The sequence below is a fragment of the Gopherus evgoodei genome, chromosome 6 (genome assembly GCF_007399415.2).
Source record: "Gopherus evgoodei ecotype Sinaloan lineage chromosome 6, rGopEvg1_v1.p, whole genome shotgun sequence".
In the NCBI taxonomy this organism is placed as follows: Eukaryota; Metazoa; Chordata; order Testudines; family Testudinidae; genus Gopherus; species Gopherus evgoodei.
The window spans coordinates 91,126,429-91,150,319 of record NC_044327.1 but is presented as its reverse complement, the minus strand read 5'-3'; the positions used below and the strand labels follow the sequence as shown (position 1 = coordinate 91,150,319).

Here is a 23,891-nt window from a genome sequence, read left to right as displayed (position 1 = left end):
CCTGGAGCTTAACAAAAATTCTGTGCAGTGAGATCAAAAAATGAATACTAAATTCCTCCCTTTTCAGTGGATGTTAGCTAGCAGTTCTGGGAGCTTTCATTAATAAGCAGTGTAAAAAACCACTTTTTTTGTATTATACACTCTGATCATTTCAGGACAGAGGCTATCTTCAGATATAAGCATAAAGACCTTCATGGATCTATTGGAGAGTCACCAGGGTGGCAGCAGGAAATAGGATATGTACAGAGGTCTTTTCTTCACCCTCTGGGCTGTGCTCTCAACCAGATATGTTCAAACCATAGAAAAGGGTTTTGTTCAAAAGACAGTTGGCATTTCAAATTGATTCTCATTTTAGGCGTGTTGGCTGCACGGTGAGAGGAGATGCAAGAGTGCAAGTTTAATTCTTTCTAAAGCTAATTATATTTTGTGCTCAGTTGCGGGCTAGTTTATGCTTAGTAGCAGGATACATGGGCATGTTGGGAGTGTGTAAAGAGCCTTCTTCTGGCTGCATGCAAATGAGCTCCGGGACTCTGTAAACCTAGCTAGGACTCATGACTTACCAAAATGGGATGAGGAGAAGGTCAGGCTTGGCAGCAGCCAGCAGAGTTATCTGAGTACAAGTGCAGTGTGCATTGCACCTTGAAATGGGGTGGTGTAGTAGCTTCCCCTGCACTCCCTGGAGATCCAGAATAAAGGCATATGCTTGCCACCCACAGTGTAAGGCTGTGCCTTCAAGGCACAAGAGCCCTACATTGGCTCTCAGTTCACCTGTGTAGATGGTGGCATACAAGTAGCAAAGGGATTTTTTTACAATAAAAATGACACCTCTTTGGTCTGACCACTCCGTTTTGGAAATTCACCATCACAATTGCAAAAAATATACAGGTCTGAATGTCAGAGCTGTAGCATCTTGTTATACGTTTTAGCTTTTCACTTTTTTAAATTGCCACTTATTTCAGAAATTAGCAGGTCAGCTGTCATTTTGCTGGGCTGATATTCCCTTCATTTTAAAATGATGTGAATATTTATAAAGATTCTAATTTCAAAATTAGTAGGAGGCAGATTTCTGAATCTTGAAAGACTGTTCTGGACTGGAGACCAATTCTACTTGCCTCTGAAAAGGGAATATGAGAAAAAGAATTATGTGTTTTATAATTGAACCAGCTGTGCCTTTGGGAAGAATTATGGTCTCAAGAATTGAGCTATCTGATGGGTAAAGCATTTCTCATGTGTTAGGGAAGATATCAGTTCCTCTTTTTGAGAAGTGCTATGAATGGAAGCACTTCCTTCTTATAGTAGATAAATCCACATAGCATGAACCAGGGTAATTGAAAGGTCACATTATTTAAACTGTTGCTATGGTAAAGGCCCATATAATTATTTGCAGCCAGCCATCTTGTGACTAGTTATTTGTTCTCTCAAGATTAATTTTACTGAATGCATTGCTGCTTTGTGCCGATAATATTGCTGGTATCTGGATGACTGAAAATGTTTTGCTGATGACTTGTAACAGCTGTGAGGTTTAATTTTCTCAGTTCCTGATTTTGGAAAACATTTAACCAAATGGTTCAAGAAGGACAGCTGTCAGCATGGTTGAACTTTAAGTAACAGAATTATAACAATATTCCCACATCTAGAGTAATGCTGCAGCTATCAAAGCTTGTAAAGGACAGCCATGCATGGTCCTGACTCCTTGTCTTAAGTTTTCTGATCTTTCAAATGTAATTCTGTAAATAAGCAAGGGGAATAATATTCTTGAAGTAGCTTTGCTTTTCTCTCTCTCTCTGTGAGTGTGTGAGAGAGAGAGGACAACTTTGCAGTTATGTAGTACATCTTTTCTTCAAAGATGTGATGCTCTTACTTCAGGCTCCAACCACAGCACAAGCATTTACAGGAACCAAGGATCTAGCAGATGTAATCACATTTAAAATTTCTATATCTTTGCTACAAGGACTTAATGTAATTAAAACATTCTGCAAGTTAATCTATTCCTGGAATTCATAATGAAAAAAAAACAATAATGGACACCAGATGTATCATTTCTGTCTAGCAGTTTAGGTTGTAACCTGGGAGTTGTCTGAGGTGAAACTGTAGATTACAAAAATGCATCTCTTCTGTTATGACATTGGTTCAACTTCTGCCCTTGGACACATGTCTGGAGCTCCTGTTTAGGTCGGTGGGAGCCACACACATATCTAGTTGACAGAGAGTTTTTGTTTGTTGTAGACAATCAGAAATATAAAGCTTAATAGAAAAAAAATCTGCTTCTTTAAAAAGGCCCTTCCGAAATCGTGGAATTCATTTGTAGTGGAATAAGTCTTTCAGCACTCACTTTTAAGACTAATTCCTTTTACTGTGGAAGTGCAGAAATATTAACTGGCAGTCTTAATTTTGTAAACATATCATGCCATCAAGAAACGAATCTGTCATCTGCTTCAAAGAGTGGAACCATATCATTAGATAAATAATTACCGTCTAGTATCTAGGAAACTGGACAAACATTCATTTGCGTGTCTTTGTGAAGCATGCAATTTGTTTTTAAGGCAACTGAATCACTTGGAATGCTAGGGGTAAATGATGCACTGTTCTAAAATACATATATTAATTGATAAGCAAATAAATCCAGGTAGATTGTCATAGTAACTATCAAGCTGTAGGTAGTTAATTATCAACAGTCCATGAGTCATACGTGCATATTATCATCATTTATTTATTTGCATTACAGTAGTGCTTAGAGGCCCCAATCAGGACTTGGGACCCCAGTGTGTTAAGCAGTGTATACACCCTTAAAGAAAATCTAATCCCTGCTGAAAAAGTTTAAAATCTCAGTGGATTATATTAATAAATCACCTTCCGATCATGACATTCATGTTTACTCCTTATTCTTGTGTCCTGATTGACACTGTAAATTGTTCTAAAAAGCAGAGTTTCCTACAGTAACATCAGACTTCAATCTCTGGTATAATTTAGTTTCATTATGAGATTGGTTATTATAAACTTTTTTTTTAAAATCAACCTTATAGGTATTAAAAAAAAAAAAGTGAACCTTAGGCTCTAAATAGATAGTAAATAGGCAGCACTGAGTCTGAATGCTAGGCAGATACTGTCGTGCATTTATATGAATTTGGCTGAACAGGCATGTGCTCTAGTGATTTCAGACTGGTTTATGAATGTGTGGGCTGGGGCTTAGAGACCTTCAGCGACACCCTATCCACATGTCAGAACAATGGGACCAGATTAGCAGCATGAATAACTTGACATTATCTGAACTCTGAGACCTCAACAGGCCAGTCTGTTTCCGTTTGGGGAACAGCACAAGGTCACTCTGACAGAGCTTTACAAATAAATAAAATGATGTTTCTTAATATATTGGAAAGGCAGTTTAATTTGTTACTTCCATTTGAATTATAACTGCCTTTCTTTGCTGAAACAAGAATATATTACCAGCCAGGCCTATTAAATGGATTATGTAGCCCACAGGTCCTAAAACCTTTTCATAGTGTGGACTGTTTTTTTTTTTTAGGGAGCCATCTAGGGGACTACCTTTCCCTGTCCTCCTCCCTGCTGCCAAACTGGGACACTCATTCTTCAAAATCTGTTCTCCACACCATTACATTCAAAGCCAATTCCACCCCATATTATTATTTAACATTTACATTGCATTAGCAGCTAAAGGCCACAATCAGGTGGGGACTCCCATTGTGTTTGGCATTGTACAAACATATAATAAATGATAGTGCCTACCTCAAAAAGCTTAGCATCTAGAAGACAAGACATAGGCGCTGAACTAAACAAGCAGGCCTGGGTGGCAAGGGGCAGATGGGGTAACATAAATATAAGAGGATGTGCAAATTGTCAGCCTGTCAGTAGTAGTGATCACAGTTCTCCACTTACCAAGCCATTATCAGGTTTGCAGCTTACCATCAGTTCCTTGCCTGCCTCGCAATTTCCCTTACTCCAGGACAAATAAAAAAAAAAATCTCCACTCCCAGAGGATGAATTTCCACTTCACAATGAACATGTTTCCCCCAGTGATATTCAGTGCACACTTGGAATCAAATCCATTCCCTCACAGCTGAATCTCAGTTTGCTTTGAACAGTTGTCAGTCAGGTGATCTCGCCTCCTCCCACCTGAAGCCCTTTCTAGGAACGCACTGCGCCATCACAAGTCCCCTCCATCCCCCTTGTCCCCTTCAGTGTTCCCTCCCTGTAATCCTATCCTCTTCTCCAGCAATCATGTTTCTCCGTGATGCTTCTCCTGTTCCCTCCACGGACCACGATTTAAGGGCTCTCCAGAGCACAGTTTGGGAACTTCTGATCTAATTTTTTGTTAATAACAGTGATTTAGGGTGAATTTGTGCCTCTCTGGATTTCTCTAAAGAGGAAAAACTGTTTTTTCAATTGTTTGTATTTGCTGCATCTTGGTACAATAATCCCATCTCTGATTATTTTAGTAGCAGCTCTCTATCATCCATTTTAATATGTCATGACAGCACAGTTGGGTGCCCTCCTGTCATAACCTAGTCCCAGATTTGGACCTTAGCGTCCAAAATATGGGGGTTAGCATGAAAACCTCCAAGCTTAGTTACCAGCTTGGACCTGGAAAAGCTGCCACCACCCAAAAAATTAGAGTGTTTTGGGGCACTCTGGTCCCCCCAAAAACCTTCCCTGGGGACCCCAAGACCCAAATCCCTTGAGTCTCATAACAAAGGGAAATAAACCTTTTCCCTTCCCCCCTCCAGGTGTTCCTGGAGAGATACACAGAAGCAAGCTCCGTGAATCTAAACAGAGGGATTCCACCCTCTCTGTTTCCAGTCCTGGAAACAGAAGTACTTCCCTCTTCACCCAGAGGGTATGCAAAGTCAGGCTAGTAAATCTAACACACACAGATTTCCCCCTGACTTCTTCCTCCCACCAATTCCCTGGTGAGCACAGACTCAATTCCCTGGAGTTCCCCACTAAAGAAAAACTCCAACAGGTCTTAAAAAGAAAGCTTTATGTAAAAAGAAAAAAAATACATAAAAATGGTCTCTCTGTATTAAGGTGACAAATACAGGGTCAATTGCTTAAAAGAAATATGAATAAACAGCCTTATTCAAAAAGAATACAATTCAAAGCACTCCAGCAACTACACACATGTAAATACAAAAAAACAAACCTATCTTTTTGTACTTACAACTGGGAAACAGGAGATTAGAAAGGCAGGAAACAGAAATCCTCTCATAGCCGAGAGAGAGACAGATTCAAGACAAAGAACAAAGGACTCACACACAAACTTCCCTCCACCCAGATTTGAAAAAGTCTTGTTTCCTGATTGGTCCTCTAGTCAGGTGTTTCAGGTTACTTCTTTCCCGGTGAAAGAGATATTAACCCTTAGCTATCTGTTTATGACACCTCCATCCACAAGCTTTGCAATATCAGTTCCAGTTTCCTTAGCAAGCATCTGTCCAGACTCCATTTTTTCCAAAGCATGGCTGTTTTTAGCTGATGTAGTCAGGATGTAAACTAGTTGTTCATTGTAGCTATACAAATTATGTCTAAAAAATTGCTGCTGTGAACTTCAAGAATGCAGGTGTACATCTGCCAAGTCCAACATGTTACCCAGCTTTTAAACTATAGGACAAGAAAATCCAGTAACCTAGTGACAGGCAATTAAGAACAATCAAATAAGATCATCCCTTCAAAAACTCTGTAACCCACATTTGAATCCAGCTGTGCATAACAGCATAATCACTGCTGCTGAAAAAGATAGTGCTAGAATAATGCTTAGTGTAGGTGATGTAATATGTTGTTTTTTGTTGAAAGCTTATAGACATAATTTATTTTTTTTTGTGTATCTCCTATAGAGAAAGAGACAATCTTTTAGCATCTCTCCTTGTTGCCTCAGGAAAGTTTCAGACTTAAATATGTTCCCTCTTTCAATATATTTAATATAATATAAATATTGAAGTTAATTTAAATTCTTGTTAAACTGGCTTATTAAATAAAATATAGTAAACATTTCAAAAAAAACTTAAGTACTAAATGTGCTTGAATTTTAGTGCCAGACACACTAAATTAATATTGTGTGTCTGTGTGTGTGTCAGACACACACACAATTCAGTGTGGATTTGAGGTTAGGGGAGTGCAACAAGGGTCACTATTACATTCTCATGACAGATCAGTGATTTGGAGGAATAAATGTGCAGCCAATTGCTGAAATGTGCTGATGACAGAAAACAAGTTGGGAAGGAGAAAGGAAGGTGCAGTCAGAATAAAGAGAGGAGATCAAAGTTCAGAATTAAACAGATTAGAAGTCTACTGAGATAAGATGTGAATGCAATTTATTATAGTGAAACAAAAAATAATCCGGCCATGAACAATCAATATTTCATATGAATGCATAAAAAGCTGTAACACTTCCCTAACCATCTCAGTCCACACTGAACAGTTTATGGGCACCAAAGTACCCTCTTTTATCTTTGATATCCAAGCTATTTTTATTGTTTATATAGTGCCGTAAATGTATATGATGCCTTATGGATAATTAACGTTGGCGTTTCCTTTAACAAAGAGCTTAATTAGTTCTCCATTTACATGGACAACTTGAAATTTTATAGGCACCTAAATGTAGCCGCTCTTCAAAAAATTTTCCCACCCTGTTATTTTTCGAGGCGTAGCCTGTCATTTTCTAGCACTCTTTATTGTAGCAAACCCACCCACGACTTGCATGAGCAACTAAAACCCCACAGTGCTGGAAGAGTTTGTGTTAGCATGTTTGGGTGACCAACTTGAAGTGGGACTTAAGCCTACAGCTTCTGCCTTCATTCCCATTTGGGAGATTGTTCCCAGAGGAAGAGGAATGCAAGCTGAACTTCATGCATTTGTGTGTGTGAGATGTGAACTATTTGTGGCTGGGAGCTAAGGATGGATCTGGAATTTCATGTGGTGAGTGGTGGAATCCAGATGTAGTCAGGACTGGATGTGTGCAGGGGAGGAGTAGAAATGGCTAGTTCTCTGGGAATTGTGGTGTGGCAGGGAGGTGTGATTGAGAACTGCTGGGATACAGGGTGGGAATTTGGAATTGCTGAGAAAGCTGAGAAGGAAGCAGGGGGTCAGTCAGAACTTGCTGTTGAGACAGGAGGATAAACAGGGGGTGGAAATGTACTGGAGTTTCCTTTGGGGTTGGGAGGTAAACTGGAGGAAATACGGTCTTGTAATGGAGTGGGGCTATTAGAACTTGCTGTGGAACTGTGGAATGCATGATGGGAGCTGCTAGAGAGAATCTAAGGGAAGGAGGATTTTGGAATTACAGTGCTGGTTGCTTAGTGATCAGAAGTTGTAAGTGGAGGTGGAAAATAAGGCTATGTCTAGACTACCTGCCGTATCGGCGGGTTAAAATCGATTGCTCAGGGATCGATATATCACGTCTCATCTAGACGCGATATATCGATCCCCGAGCACGCTTATATCAATTCCAGAACTCCACCAACCCCAGTGGAGTTGCGGAATCAACAGGGGGAGCCGCAGACATCGATCCCGCGCGGTGAGGAGGGGTGAGTAATCCGATCTTAGATATTCGACTTCAGCTACGTTATTCACGTAGCTGAAGTTGCGTATCTAAAATCGATTTCCCCCCGTAGTGTAAACCAGCCCTAAGGAGGCAGACTCTGCTGGGGGAAATAGGGACATGCTAGGGAGCAGGGAGGTAAGATATGGCATGGATTTGGCTGGAGTCTTGCTGCTTGTGGACTAATGGAAGCAGATGCTAGACAAATAGGGTGGAGAAAAAGATGCAGTGTGTTGAAACAGAAGCAGCAATTCAGTTAAGTGGATGCAGTAAACCTATTTGTTTTTACAGAAGTGTGGAAACGCAGCCCAAACTTTTATTATTTTATTTTGAAAACAAGTGTTTCCTTCTAATATTCAACCTACAGTGTTTTGTCTAATGCCAGTGTTCTAAATTCTTCAAAAAACAAACAAACAAAATGTGTGTGTGGTGGGGACGTGATATAGTGGAAATCCTGACAGAGCGTTAACTTCTATAGCATTCTGAATAGTGTGGTATAAGGCCTCCTCTAACTTACATGGCCCAGTGCCAATGTGACAGCTAATACATACTTGGCTGCTGAAAGTTCAGACTCAGGGGACCACTGTGTGGAGGAAGAGAGGAGGAATATGCCAAAGAAGGAAAGCTGTGCTAACGCTAAGTATATAACATGCTAAACAGCCAGTGAAGTAAAGGTACAGTATGACTGACTTTAAAAGAAACATTGTATAAATATATCCCTATAAGAAACAGTTGTGCAGAGTTTGTTTGGAGCATGTTGTACATGGTCTTGTGTGATTTAATGAAGATTTTCTCATATTAGGGATGTGTGTGTATTCCTTGTGCCTTTATTATTTTTATAACAATTCCAATTTTTACAAAAGTCAAATTTTTCGTCATTGTGCCTCTTTCCATTTCAGTCGCAGCCTTTTTATAGTATTTTTACTCTCTATCTGCAGACCCATCATCTTTATTTGTGATTGTGTATTATAAATATAATATGTAACCCCCCCTGCTCGAAGTACTGCCTCTTTTTTCTTGCTCTTGTCTCTTCCTCTTTCACTCCTCTCTGCTCCTTTTCTAATTTCTTCTCTTTCTTACGATACTCATCCTCTCCTCTTTTCTTTTCTCCCTGGCCCTCCCCATCTGCCTCCCCACCACTCTCTCTGCCCCACATTGACTCCCCACTCCATATGCTGTAGCAGTTCTTTCTGAATCTACTTCCTTTCTCCCACCCTTTCCTCACCCTCCTAGTCAAGAACAAAAGGCTCTTTAGTCCATCTGTACCCAGCCACAATCTGGTATTCTCCAGGGAGGTGAGAAGCCTTGCTGCTGGGCCAGTAGCCATTTGGCTTTCCATGCAGCTGAGCTGCTTGAATGCTTGTTCTCATCACAGCATAGCATGGAGTCAGAGCGAGTTCTAATGACATATGGATCTGAATGTGGGAGAGGGCTGGCTTGATGTCTCATGTGATGGGGGCCAACGCTGAGGTGTATTTTGGAGTACAGGAGAAAATGTGGCAACATGTGAAAGGCTGAAGGTCAGATAAGTACCTGCTGTGTCACAAACTCAGCTGGATGACAGGTCCTTCAGGTGACCAGAATCTGGAGGGGTTCAAGATAACTTGGATAAAAGAAACAGTAAAACCAACCAGGATACCAGGACATTCCTAGACCTACTAGAACTGGTGCTATTACAGCTCATGAGTGTTTATTTTGAAGACATTACTTCTATTAGGCTAGATTTCACGGTCAGTTCATTTCTGATGTTGCCAAGATATGCCTGTATGAACACACTGATTCTTCATTGGGGTCATAGTAACTCTTGGTGTGTCACGGGAGGCCCAGCAGATTATACACTTTCAATCTTCACTGATTAGGTTTGGCAGTGACCTTATTTTGTTTTCACTCCTAGGAAATGTAGCTTGTAGGCTCTTTAATAGGATTGCATTGAGTGTTTTTTTCCATTGAGTAACATTTTTATCTTGCCACTCATGAATACCAGATTCCATTAACTGTGCTGAAAGTCTCCAGTAGCCGGGCTAAAGGGGTAGTGGGGCACTTTTTAAAACCCTTGTTTCTTCTTCTAAGATTTTAGGTAATACAGTTCAGACTGTCCCCTTTTACACATTAGGACAAGCATAATAGAATAGTGAGTTTCACTTCCAGATCTCATAGGGTTATGTCTATGCTGGAATAAAAGATCCATGGTACAGCTGTGGTTGGCCCAGGTCAGCTGACTCAGGCTCATGGGAATTGGGATGTAGGGCTAACATTGCTGTGTAGAGACTTAAGTTTCCACCCTGAGCCCAAGTGTCTACACAGCAATTTTACAGCACCAGAGACCGAGTCCTGTGAGCCTGAGTTAGCTGATCCGAGCCAACTGCAGGTGTTTAAATTGCTGCCTAGATGTAGCCATAGTCTAACCTGTTGTAACATGTAGGGTGCAAACACTGCAGGGGACTATTTAAACTATAAATTTAGTTTATAACCACTGAAGATTTTTCATCAAAATTAAAAACAAGAAATAGTTTAAAGCATCTCTGTTAGCTCTGAGGACCTGACTGTCAGTTAGGTGCTCTGTTCTTGATCTTGGTATAGGAATGGCAAGTGGCAGTGGGAGGAAACAATGAGGCTTTGAGCCACCTTTATTCTTTTCATAGTCTGGGCTCCCACTCCTTGATGTCTAGTAAAACAGCCTCACCTGGTACAGCTCACACTCTGCTTCTTCTGTCCATACTCCCTCCTTCTGTCTGTCTCTCCTCCCAACCCACTCTGTGGCTGGAAGGTGTGTTGAAGAAGCACTACTCCAGCAGTTGTGTACCAGTGAAGGAACCTCCTTATAGAGGAGGAACAGAATACTACTGGGGTTCTGTTTGTACCCACTTTACCAGGGGTCAGCAACCTTTCAGACGTGGTGTGCGGAGTCTTCATTTATTCACTCTGATGTAAGGTTTTGCGTGCCAGTAATACATTTTAACGTTTTTAGAAGGTCTCTTTCTATAAGTCTATAATATATAACTAAACTATTGTTGTATGTAAAGTAAATTAAGTTTTTTAAAATGTTTAAGAAGCTTAATTTGAAATTAAATTAAAATGCAGAGCCCCTGGTCCGGTGGTCAGGACCCGGGCAGTGTGAGTGCCACTGAAAATCAGCTTGTGTTCCGCCTTTGGCACGTGTGCCATAGATTGCCTACTCCTGCACTTTATACTACTATTGCTGTGTCACAGTGCCTTTTCACAATAGAGAACCAACCTATAGGCCTTCTAAATTTTGTAAGAAAACCAAAATGTTGATTTAGCCATCCCTAAGTAGCAGGACAGGCATGTGCTTTTCATTTTTCAAATAAGCAGGATACAACTTGTATATGCTAGTCAGGGGGCTGGCATGCACCAGTGTTGCAGTGGTGGGAAGGATTATATCTAGTGTTGTGAAACAGCCATTGTTGTTTTCCTTTGCTGCTGCTTTGCCAGAATAATTCAGGAAAACAACAAGGAGTCCAGTGGCACCTTAAAGACTAACAGATTTATTTGGGCATAAGCTTTCGTGGATAAAAAACCAGATGCGGGTATTATATAATGACACTTGAAGAGAAGGGAGGTACCTCACAAGTGGAGAACCAGTGCTGACAGGGCCAATTCGATAAGGGTGGATGAGGTCCACTCTTAATAATAGATGAGGTGTCAATTCCAGGAGGCAAAGCTGCTTTTGTAATGAGCCAGCCACTCCCAGTCCCTATTCAAGCTCAAATCAATGGTGTTAAATTTGCAAATGAATTTTAGTTCTGCTGTTTCTCTTTGAAGTCTGTTTCTGAAGTTTTTTTGTTCAAGTATTGCTACTTTTAAATCTGTTACAGAATGTCCAGGAAGATTGAAGTGTTCTCCTACTGGCTTTTGTATGTTACCATTCCTGATGTCCAATTTGTGTCCATTTATTCTTTTGCGTAGGGACTGTCTGGTTTGGCCAATATCCATGGCGGGGGAGGGGTGGGCATTGCTGGCCCATGATGGCATATATAACATTAGTAGACGTGCAGGTGAATGAGCCTCTACTCATTCTCAAGGCTTCTTAATCTTTAAAAATATTGAATGCTCCATTTTGCCCCAGTAGGTCAGAGTGAAAATTGACCTAAAATTGGACTGGTGGCTAGATTAGTGTTTGTGTCTACACTGTTGTGCAGGAGATGTGGGTCACAATAGTCACCTTGTACTCCTTCCTGTGTTGCCATGAGCTGGAAAGTCTGAGGAGGAGGGGGAGCATATTCAGCTTATGAAGAGAAAAGCTGGAATGCTTTGAGTTGTTCAGTAGCAACAACTTCTACTAATTAAGGAACTGAGTTGATAGCTTCAAAGACATCCCAGCAGGTTCTCCATGGGAAGGAGGATAAGGTACCTATGTTATCGGGATCTCAAGAGGAACTTGTGAAGCAAGAGAAAGTTTAAATCCTTAGGGTACCACTCCCATGAGAAGGGTTGGAATGAATGAGGGGAAATTAGTAGTAGTTGTAGGAGTATTTAATTATTATTTATACAGCACCCAAGTCAAACATAGCACTTAATACATTTTTTTGTATTGCTGAAATCTTGTAAACTCTTCAGTTTTCATGGATGTCATGTTTAATCTTGACTCTTATCAGCAAGGCTATCACTCTCACTGAACCATTCTGAAGCACAGCAAGGCTCGTCCACACATCCAATTTATTCTGCCACCCGTGAGAGGGGTTGGGTCTTTTTTTTAATCATTAGTTTGCTTCCAATTTTCTTCCCCTCACCAACCAGGGAGTCTAACCACAGTGTTAAAAGGTGATAGAGAGTGGGTGCTTATGCCTTATGCACACCTTTATTGTTAAAAGAATGGGTTGCAGTCCACCCAACAAGTGTGACAGAGAAGAGAGTTACATTGTACCAATAGCCAAAGCCATGCAGGCAGCACCTGCCTTGCTGTCATTCTGTCAAAAGAACCCACATGGAGGGTTACAAGCACTCTGATTTACTTTAGTTTCATTTAGTAGTGGCAGTGTATATTTCACTCCCACAGTAGTACATAGTATCCTGGTTATTAGCCTTCTCTTCCATCTCACACACAACCTGCAGTCCCAATTTCCACATCTGTCCCCCTCCTACCATCCTATTTCTGTTTTGAATGAGTAGAGAGCTTACACAGATTTGGTTCTAAATAAAGAAAAACTTGCCCTATTCACAATAAAGGGGTAGCCTTCATGAACAAAAGGATTAGCTTAGTTAGGACTGAAAGTTAAGAGGATTTATTCTCTTGGTCAGTCTGTTTTGAAGAAGGGAACTGTGAAGAAATTCCTTTTTCTTCTGATAGTCACATAGGGGTAGGAACTTTTTAAAGGTATTTTGGAAACACAGTCTAAGCAGTTTTGAGAATTTGCCTGGCCACCACTTTAAACATTTCAATCTCTTGTCTCAGGTGGAAGCTGTTCCAGATGTATTTGTATCTGCATGTGGCTCCACTAGTCTGGAATTAATTAGTGAGTCTCTCCTTCCTATCACTCAAGTAGGCTGAGCAATCTGCTGAGTAGCATTTTGCATAGCGGCTTCCACTTCAACAGTCCTGTTTCCTAAGTCTCCTGTCTCCACTCTGCCTTTGTAAGCCTGAGTTCAGTTTTATGATTTAAATGGACACTGTCACTGTGGGTTTTTTTTACATTGACTGAGTCTTTGAAATAGTTATGGACTTTTTATTTCCCTATTTTATGTTTAGAAGAGTCTTTTGGTGATTAACATCACCAAAGGTGTTCAGGCCCAAGGCTCCTCATATTCTTCCCCTTTCTCACTGTCCAGTGTCCACACACCTGCCTGCTTCTTGCTGTCTGTCTACTTTGTTTCAATTCTGCTGCTGCTGTTACCGGTGAACACCTTCCTGCAGACCTGGAGTGTATGCACCAGGAACAAAATAGTGACACTGACTATAGGCAAAGTGGTGTCAATTACACAAATGCATTTGGGGCATAGGCACCGACTTCTGCTGGTGCCAGTGGGTGCCTGACCCTCATCTGCCCCTAGCCCCACCCCCATTCCAACCCCTTCCCCAAAGTCCCCACCCAGCTCCGCCCCCTCCCTTCCCCTATTCCAGCCCCTTCTCCAAATCCCTGCCCAAGCCCTGCCTCCTCCCCTGAGTGCGCTGTGTTCCTGCTCCTTCCCCTCCCTCCCGGAGCTTGTTACGCCACAAAACAGCTGTTTTGTGGCAGCAAGCACTGTCAGATAGGAAGAGAAGCGGGGCGGCGTGCTCAGGAAAGGAGGCAGAGGTGGGGTGGGGAGGGGAGCTTGGCTGTCGCAATTTTTCCCCATGGGTGCTCCAGCTCTGTCAGTGCCTATGATTGCAGGGTGGGAGTGGGAATAATTTCTCCCCTCTAATCTCTGTCAGTTACAATAAATATAGGGGCTGCGAGTAACAGTAACAGTTACGACATTTTCAGAAGGAAACACCCTTTTCCAAGCCCCTTTTATTGGCTGATGGAACATGGTGGAACCCTTCAAAGAAAATGCTGCAATGGTCTGTCTACACAAAAGTCTTAGTCTGGATTTGGAACAGAATTAAAATACAAACAATAGCAGGATCGTTTTTACAGCCTAGTTTTCTCTCTAGATTCAAAGAGATCTGCTGTGCACACAAGTCTGAGAGACTGGTTATTTCACGGGGCTTGGCTACACTTGCAGGTGTGCAGCGCTGGGAGTTAAAGCTGTCTTCGTACAGCTTGCAGGGAAAGCGCTGGAGTGTGGCCACACTGACAGCTACCAGCGCTGCAGTGGCCACATTTGCAGCACTGTTGGGAGTGGTGCATTATGGGCAGCTATCCCACAGAGCACTTCGTCCCATTTTGGTGCTGTGGGTTGTGGGAAGGGGACAGAAGGGTTTGGGTCATTCCGCTTCCTGTCCCAATGCCCCGTGATGCATCGCTTCACATCCCAGCAGTCCCTATTTTTCCGTCCACATTTGGCGCCATTGTGACTCTCCCAACGGTTTCTGTGCAGTGCGATTTCTGTGGGAAATGGAGCCCGAACTGCTGAGGAGTATGCTGACGAGTCTCGCCAGCACATCACGTTTGGCAGTTGAGCTATTCCTTAGGATCCAAAGTGATGAGGAGTCCGATGATGATAGCGAGTCACCTGATGCGTACGACACTACATTGCTTGTGGCATTCACGGAAATGCTCAGCACCGTGGAACGCCGCTTTTGGGCTCGGGAAACAAGCACTGAGTAGTGGGATAACATCGTCATAGAAGTCTGGGATGATGAGCAGTGGCTGCAGAACTTTCGGATGAGAAAAGCCACTTTCATGGGACTGTATGCTGACCTCACCCCACCCTGCGGCGCAACGACATGAGATTGAGAGCTGCTCTGCCGGTGGAGAAGTGGATGGCTATTGCAGTCTGGAAGGTGGCAACTCCAGACAGCTACCGATCGATCGGGAACCAGTTTGGAGTGGGAAAGTTGACTGTTGGAATCGTTTTGATGCAAGTTTGCAGGGCCATTAATAGCATCCTGCTAAGAAGAACCGTGACTCTGGGGAACGTGCAGGACATTGTGGATGGCTTTGCACAAATGGGTTTCCCTAACTGTGGAGGGGCGATAGATGGGAAGCATATTCCTATTCTGGCACCACCCCACCTAGCATCCGAGTACGTTAATCGGAAGGGGTATTCTCTATGGTTCTCCAGGCGCTTGTGGATCATGTGGGCGTTTCATTGACATTAACACAGGCTGACCTGGAAAGGTGCATGATGCACGCATCTTTCGGCACACTGGCCTGTTCCAGAAGCTGCAGGCAGGGACTTTTTTCCCAGACCGGAAGATCACAGTTGGGCACATTGAAATGCCCATTGTGATCCTTGGAGAGCCCACTTACCCGTTAATGCCTTGGCTCATGAAACCGTATACAGGGAAGCTTGAAAGGAGCAAGGACCGGTTCAACTACAGGCTGAGCCGGTGCAGAATGACTGTGGAGTGTGCTTTTGGCCATTTAAAAGGGCGCTGGCGATCTCTGTATGGGAAGCTAGACTTGGGGGAAAGCAGCATCCCTGCTGTTATATCCACGTGCTGTACCCTCCATAATATTTGTGAAGGGAAGTGTGAAACATTCAGTCAGGAATGGGCCTCCGAGGTTCAGCGCCTGGAGGCTGAATTTGCACAACCAGAGAGCAGGGCTACTAGAGGGGCCCAACACAGGGCTTCAAGGATTAGGGATGCCTTGAGGGAGGAATTTGAGGCTGAAAACCAACTTGCACGGGAGTGCAGTGCAGTGGTTACAATGTTAGTAGGAATCTGTTTTTCCTAAGCTGATTTGCAGTGCCTGTTTCTTTCCTGGGCTAAGGTATCTTTGACTTTCTGCAATCATAAAGACTGTTTTCAAAGCCAAGAATTCATTTACTGAAAAGAAAATAACTTTCTTGACAGACACACAACATTTTGGGAACCTAAAAGGGCAGAGGAGTGTGGTGGGGGACTGTACAGTCACAGGTTTGAATATGTCCTGTCTGGAGTGCTGTGCAATGACTGCTGCACTTCAGGATGCCTATACTGCATGGTGATCGGGGTTGAGTGCTGAGGGTAAGGGTCGTAGTTCTCAGGGCTGGTTGGTGAACGTACAGGTGTTGGAGGCAGCTGGTGGAGGTAAGAACCTGGATACTGGGGAAGGGAGTTTGGAGCTGACATTGGGGCACAAGGGAAAGAGCTTTGGGACGGTGGGGGCCGGCACGGTAGTGCTCTGCCTGCATGGCTACGAGCGCCTGGACAGAGTCCGCTTGGCGCACCAGGATGCTTATCAGCCGCTTTGTGCTTTTCTTCCTGGCCGCTGTGTTTCTCTGGTGGATCCTGCTTTCCCTTTCCCTCCAGTCCTGTTTTTTATTTTCTCTGGTAGAGTGATCCATAACTGCTTGCAGCAGGTTGTCTTTGCTTTTTCACGGCTTCTTCCGCAGGTTTTGGAGTCTTTGAGCTGTTGATAACACGGGCAGCCGAGAAGTCAAGGTCACTTGTGGGAAGGAAAAAAAGGCAACAGTTAACAGAGGCAGCATTGTTTATATCTCAGACAGTTATTCCCACACAGTGAAGGAGTTTACAGTCTTCACAATAGCATAATTTTCCCATACCAAAGAGAGCACACATAACCCACAGGAGCCCCGAAATGGTGAATAAGGGGGACTGATTGCTTCAGGGCTGTGCTGGGGTTTCTGTGCATTGGGGAAAGCAAACAGCTGCAGGGGGCACCTACAGTGAACACACTCCCAACATTTTCCACAGAAGTTAATCCTGGAAGATATCTCGCTGCTGTGGGTCACCTGGGAAGAGTGGGAGGGTCTTCTACAGCAATGCGGATTCCGCCCTGGCCCCTATGCAGCTTGCCTGTGTGCAGCAATGGTCCCCCCACGCCTCGCGGCACAGTGGCGCGGACGCGTTAACTTGACTGGGACAAGGACCACAGTGGCTTTCCCTATAAACTTGCACAAGCGCACTGCCCACACTCTGGCTGAAACTTTTGAAGAGATTACCGAGGCCGATTACTGCGACGTGATAGACCACATCAATGGGCTATTCCACATCTAGGCATGCATGCATGCAGCCATAACCCTCCCCTCCTCTCCCGAAACATTTCCATCCTGAAAATAAAAGCTGCTTACCGGGAACCCGCTCCTCTGCTTGTCCTTCACCAAGTACCGGCTGCTGCGACTGGCTACCTTCCTCCTGGCTTGAGAAGAGCTCCTGGCTGCATGCCTCCTGGGACTCCGGGGTGTCTCCCCCCACCACAATACCCTCACTCTCGGTTTCCTCCTCCCCCTCTTCCTCCCCCCCCCGCTCTGAAGTGTCCATCGTGGTCCTCGAATTGGCGGTGGGGTCACCCCCAAGTATCGCGTCTACCTCTTTGTAAAAACGGCAGGTCATGGGGGCAGCACCGGAGCGGCGGTTTCCCTCGCGGGCTTTGCAATAGGCACTCCGCAGCTCCTTCACTTCAACCCTGCACTGCAGCATGTCCCGGTCATGGCCTCTTTCCAGCATAGCCCTTGATATCTGCCCATAGGTATCATAATTCCTATGGTTGGAGTGCAGCTGTGACTGCACAGCTTCCGCCCCCCAAACACTGATGAAGTCCATCAACTCGCCATTGCTCCATGCTGGGGCTCATTTGGCGCGTGGAGGCATGGTCACCTGGAAAGATTCACTGATTGCACTCCACACCTGGCTGAGCAAACAGGAAGGGGATTTTTAAAATTCCTGGGGCATTTAAAGGGCGGGTCACCTGAGGCTAGGACAGTAGAGTTCGAACTGATGAGCAGAGTGGCTGAGCAGGCATTCTGGGATACCTCCGAATACCTCTGGAGGCCAATAACAGCGCTTTTGGGTGGCCACACTGGCAGAGCAGTGCTGCATCACCAGCGCTGCAATCGTTATTCCCCAGGCAGAGGTGGAGTACATGCAGCACTGCAGCCAGGGAGATACAGCGCTGTATGTGCTTTGCAAGTGTGGACAGTGAATAAGTTGCAGCGCTGTGAACCCACCACCAGCGCTGCAACTCTCCAGTGTAGCCAAGCCCACAGTGTTCCAGGTAATTTAGCGTATGTTTCTTCTTCTTAAATATCCTCATTCAGGGTTTGGAATACTGTAAGGCTTTGTCCAGTAATTCCCTACCTTTTTCCTCTCAGATTTGGATTTCTGTGACTGAGTTCACCAGTCTCAGAGCCCACACAGTTTGATATAATCACCTTAAAATATAAGTGGATCATTGATAAATTATAATTGAGGAAGTATTGTCTGGAGGAGGCTATACTGCAAATTCCTTGTCAGTTGACTGCTCAGTACCTGAGTGATTAGCAGGAGCAGAAGAACTTGTTAATTGCAGGTTGGTGAAGTCCTTCACAGGCATTGTTTGTGTTGGAAAACCCCATGTGTCTGTGAAAAAAAAGTCCCCATGCCTGGTCTCTTAGAGCTAAATTGAGATTGCTGCTTTGTGCATGTATTCTAGATAGAAAAACATCCAGATGTTTGCCATTTATGTTTTGACAGAATGGAAGTGTGACATTGAGTAATGGAGGCAAGTTTACTTTTTCTAGTTGGTTAAATGCCTTTGGGGCTAGCGGTCTGGTCTAATCTAATCTCCCATCGGTATGCAGGGGATGAATGCAGTCAATACAATTAGTGTTGATGGAACCTACCTGCATAAATTCCCCCATGCTTTTATGGGAGAAGATCCCCTCACACAGTCTTACCCATTTTTTCTTCCTCCTCTTTTTAAATAATGCAGTAGTGTATCTCTGTTCCTTGGGAACTTGCTACATTGCCACCTCATTGATCACATCTGGTTAATTTCTTGTTTCCTCAAGTTCAGAGATTTTTCACAATTTCTTTAGGGAATGAGAAGATAGTTTCAGGATTTGCAATGGAAATTGGCTTTGTTAATATACACTGTGTTTAATACAGCACAACAGCAGCTGCATGGGAGACTCTGTCAGAACTAAATAGTGCGCCTCCACTTATCCAAATAAACAGCAGGGTAACTACATTCCTAAGGGGTTGTTTTGCAAGGTCAGGCCAGGGGATCTGCTTTACGTCACCAAAAAAAAAAAAAAAAGGCGGCTGTTCTGCTGCAGCTCAGATCTTACCCTAAATGCTGACTAGCACACACACAGACAAATTTGTGCTGAAGTTTGTTAATCAAATTGCTGTTTTTCCACAATGGTAGTCTACACCCCCCCCCCCCCCACTGAACTGTATCAAAACCCTGCGTAATGAGTTTATCACAGTTTGTGTGTCTTCAGGACAAAAAAAATCTTAATCAAAGGAGAAGGGGGAGGGGGAAGACTGCAATACTAATGTACAAAGCATTGCTATGTCTTTCAAGAGATTCGTTTTCACAAAAATACATTTTGCTCTGTGGATACTGATAATTTTATGCAGCGACCTAGAGTTTTTTGTTTTTGTGTTCTGAGGTGGGGTAGAGTGTTTGCTTTTACATCATCCAAATATAGAAGGGTTGATGTTTACATGTTAGACTACAGTATATTTTCTGAGTAGAAGCAATCTAAATAATGAAGTGACCTTTTCCACTTTTTAAGGCTTCTTTTGGAAGCCAGAGATTTTGAGTTTGATAAGCAAGTGTTATTTAGGCAGAGTGGGTAATATTCCCCAGTTAACTATAAGGCAGTACTCTCTGTTGAAACAGACTTATATCAAAGAGTCTTAAATCAGAGCTCTCGTATATGCACAGGTTTCCTGGTCGTGGTGCGAGAGAGTATTGTAGCTTTGAACTTTTTAGTTTTGTTTGTAGTCATCTTGCTGAATGGATTGTAGTAAGTAGCCTTCCCTCCTAATCCTCTTCCTGGTTTATGACATCCCAACGAGAGGGTGACACGAAGAAGGCAATTAACAAAAAAGAAATTTGAGGAAAGAAAATTCGTATACAGTTTTTTAAACAAGGGGATTAAAAATATAGCATGAAATAGTAACTGAGACACAGACACATTTCTTCTCGCAAACCTACGTGAGCAGAGGTACTTTGGATGTTAACTTAAAGCTGTAAATTATCACAAGAACACAAAAGGCTTTTTCAGGGGAAACTCAGGGGTACGTCTACACTACGGGATTAGTCCGATTTTACATAAACCTGTTTTGTAAAACAGATTGTATAAAGTCGAGTGCACGTGGCCACACTAAGCACATTAATTCGGTGGTGTGCGTCCATGGTCCGAGGCTAGCGTCGATTTCTGGAGCGTTGCACTGTGGGTAGCTATTCTGTAGCTATCCCATAGTTCCCGCAGTCTCCCCCGCCCCTTGGAATTCTGAGTTGAGATCCTAGTGCCTGATGGGGCAAAAATCATTGTCGCGGGTGGTTCTGGGTAAATGTCGTCACTCATTCCTTCCTCTGGGAAAGCAACGGCAGACAATCATTTTGCGCCCTTTTTCCCTGGATTGCCCTGGCAGACGCCATAGCACGGCAACCATGGAGCCCGTTCAGCTTTTTTTTTTACTGTCACCATATGTCTACCTGATGCTGCTGACAGAGGTGATACTGCAGCGCTACACAGCAGCATTCACTTGCTTTTGCATGATAGCAGAGACGGTTATCAGTCGTTCTGTATTGTCTGCTGCCATTGTAAATTGGCAATGAGATGACGGTTATCTATCGTTCTGTACTGTCTGCTACTATCATGGGTGCCCCTGGCTGAGGTCGGCCAGGGGCACAAAGGCAAAAATGGGAATGACTCCCCAAGTCAATCCCTCCTTTATGGTATCTAAAAATAGAGTCAGTCCTGCCTAGAATACAGGGCAAGTGTACTAGAGAACCAGTGTATCAGAGAGCACAGCTGCTCCATGTCAGATCCCGCAGAAATGACGAGCTGCATGCCATTCACGGGGGTTGCCCCTGCAACAACCCCACCCATTGCTTCCCTCCTCCCCCAACCTTCCTAGGCTACCGTGGCAGTGCCCCCCCATTTGTGTCATGAAATTATAAAGAATGCAGGAATAAGAAACAGTGACTTGTTAGTGAGATAAAATGAGGGGGAGGCAGCCTCCCGCTGCTATGACAGTCCAGGCAGGACATTAAGCGGTGCGGGGGAGAGGAGCCCAGCATCCCACTGCTATGATAGTCCAGGCAGTACAGAATCTTTTCTTTAAACATGAAAGGGAGGGGGCTGATGGAGCTCAGCCTCCAGTTGCTATGATGAGGATGGTTACCAGCCGTTCTGTACCATCTACTGGGAATGACCGGGAATCATTCCTATTTTTACCCAGGCGCCCCCGGCCATCCTCACCTGAGGCCAGCCAGGAGCACTTAAGGGCTGATGACAAGGACGGCTAGCAGTCCTACTGCACCATCTGCCACCGGGGAGGGGAGAGGAGCGGATACTGCTCTTCACTGCCGCAGCATCGCGTCTACCAGTAGCATTCAATAGACATAGGGTGACATTGAAAGAAGTCAAGAAACGATTTCTTTCCCTTTTCTTTCATGGGGGGGGGGGAGGGAGTAAATTGTCGCGCTATCCCCTGAACCACGCCGGACAATGTGTTTGAACCTACTGGCATTGGGAGCTCAGCCAAGACTGTAAATATTTTTCAGAGACTGCTGGGGACTGTGGGATAGCTGGAGTCCTCAGTACCCCCTCCCTCCCTCCATGAGCGTCCATTTGATTCTTTGGCTTTCCGTTACCCTTGTCACGCAGCACTGTGTAGCTTGGAGATTTTTTTCAAACGCTTTGGCATTTCATCTTCTGTAACGGAGCTCTGATAGAACAGATCTGTCTCCTCATACAGCAATCAGATCCAGTATCTCCCGTACGGTCCATGCTGGAGCTCTTTTTGGATTTGGGACTGCATTGCCACCTGTGCTGATCAGAGCTCCACGCTGGGCAAACAGGAAATGTAATTCAAAAGTTCGCGGGGCTTTTCCTGTTTACCTGGCCACTGCATCCGAGTTCAGATTGCTGTCCAGAGCGGTCACAGTGGTGCACTGTGGGATACCGCCTGGAGGCCAATACCATCGATTTGCGGCCACACTAACCCTAATCCGATATGGTAATACCGATTTTAGCGCTACTCTTGTTGGGGAGGAGTGCAGAAACCGATTTAAAGAGCCCTTTATATCGATATATAGGGCCTCGTAGTGTGGACGGGTGAGCCATTAAATCGGTTTAACGCTGCTAAAATCGATTTAAACGCATAGTGTAGACCAGGCCTCAGCTTCAGAATGGGAGTAAGTTTTTACATTCCAGAATTACATGCTGTGCTCTGTATCTTGGAGACTGGGGGCTATACAAATACACTAGGATAAGGGCAAGTAGCTGATTTTTTTTTTTAAATCATCATTAATATTTACTCAATCTTGTAGCCAGGTCAGTCTTGGTGTGAAGGAGTGGAGATCACTGTTGCTTGATTTGATTATGCTGCCATAAAATTATGCAACTAAAATAATGAGCTTTGTTCTTCTATGACTAACAAATATTTAAATGCTTTAATCTTATTTATTGAGTTTGCTCATAAATCTGTATAATGCAGACTTAAAATTTAATTGAAGCCAAATTCCAAAATTTCAGGGTTAGACCAGTTAAGTCTATCCAGAGAGGGCAGATTTAGAGAACAAACTTAAGATCCTGTGCTAGGACGCCCTCTTTTGTTGCTATTCTCTCTGGATGTAAATGTATGCTAGATTCACTGTTAGAACATCTTTTTAAAAATCTGCTTTAAAATTCAGTTTAAATACTTCACTAAAAAAGTTTCACTCATATAGTTTTTTAAAACAGGGCTGCTGTTAGGGAGTTTAGATAAAAGGGCTCTTCCAGTCTGAAAGCTAATGCTGCTTTTACTGATACTCCCTATTATGTACCTCAAGCTGCTAAAAACCAGGAGTCATGGATTGAAATCCTGTGCCTAGGTACTATGGTGCTAGGCTCGTTAGATGTATAGAACTGGAGAGCATTCTCAGGGGGATATGCTAAGCTTGGGGAGGAAAGAAGGGTTTTATTTATGACTTTACATAGAAATAGCTACATTTTCTGGCTGGCAGTGCTCTTGGGTGGAAGAGTCATGGCAGCAGCAGATAGGTTTTGGCACAGGTACTGACTTGTGACCTAAGCCAGGCTTAGTAGGCTTGGAGCTCTGGCTGCATCTGCTGTCACATTGTGGAGTATCTTTGGTGGAGATCCTCTGACCAGACTGATTTCCTCCAGTACAAATTTATTCTTTCCTCCTCCAGTTTTGCCATCTGCTGAGCTAACCCACTCTACATCTCCAACTTTATTAAATCGCATGTCTTCAATCTCAGCCACCTTTTCACGATCTGTGACTCTCTTCTCAGTCTCGGCCATGCTCCTATCTTCATTTCTTTCTCCACACAGGATGTCCCCAATTTCTTCCAAGAGAAAACTCACAAAATATTATGTGACCTTCCCTCTCCCCTGAGCTTGCCTTCCCTTCCCTTCCTACAATTTTCTGGGCATGATCTTTGACTCAGACCTCTTTCTAGGTCCTCACATTCATACTATACCTAAATCTTGCCAATTCTTTCTGCGTAATATCTTATATACAGCTTTTCCTATGCATTCACACAGCTAAAACTCTTAACAAAGTACCCATCTCAGTCACTGCAATGTCCTTTTCTCTGGCCACGATGAATGCAATCTTTCCCTATTCATATCCATTCAGAATTCTGCTGCAAACATCATTTTCCTAACTCATCACTTTGACAATCTCATCCTTCTCTTTGCATTCCTCCAGTGGCTACTTATATAAGCTATTTATGTTCGATTTCAAGGGCCATCACAGCCTGTCCCCACTTTACCTACCATCTCACTATCAATATGTCAACTCCTGCCTCTGATCAGCCCATGATAGCAGCCTTCATGCCCACTT

The 23,891-nt window shown here is 43.7% G+C and overlaps 1 protein-coding gene across 3 annotated transcripts in view; it reads left to right on the top strand.

Annotated features, from left to right (window-relative positions):
- LHFPL2 (LHFPL tetraspan subfamily member 2) overlaps positions 1-23,891 on the top strand; it is a 235,518-nt gene that overhangs the window by 191,899 nt on the left and 19,728 nt on the right. The gene's annotated exons all lie outside the window — the stretch shown is intronic.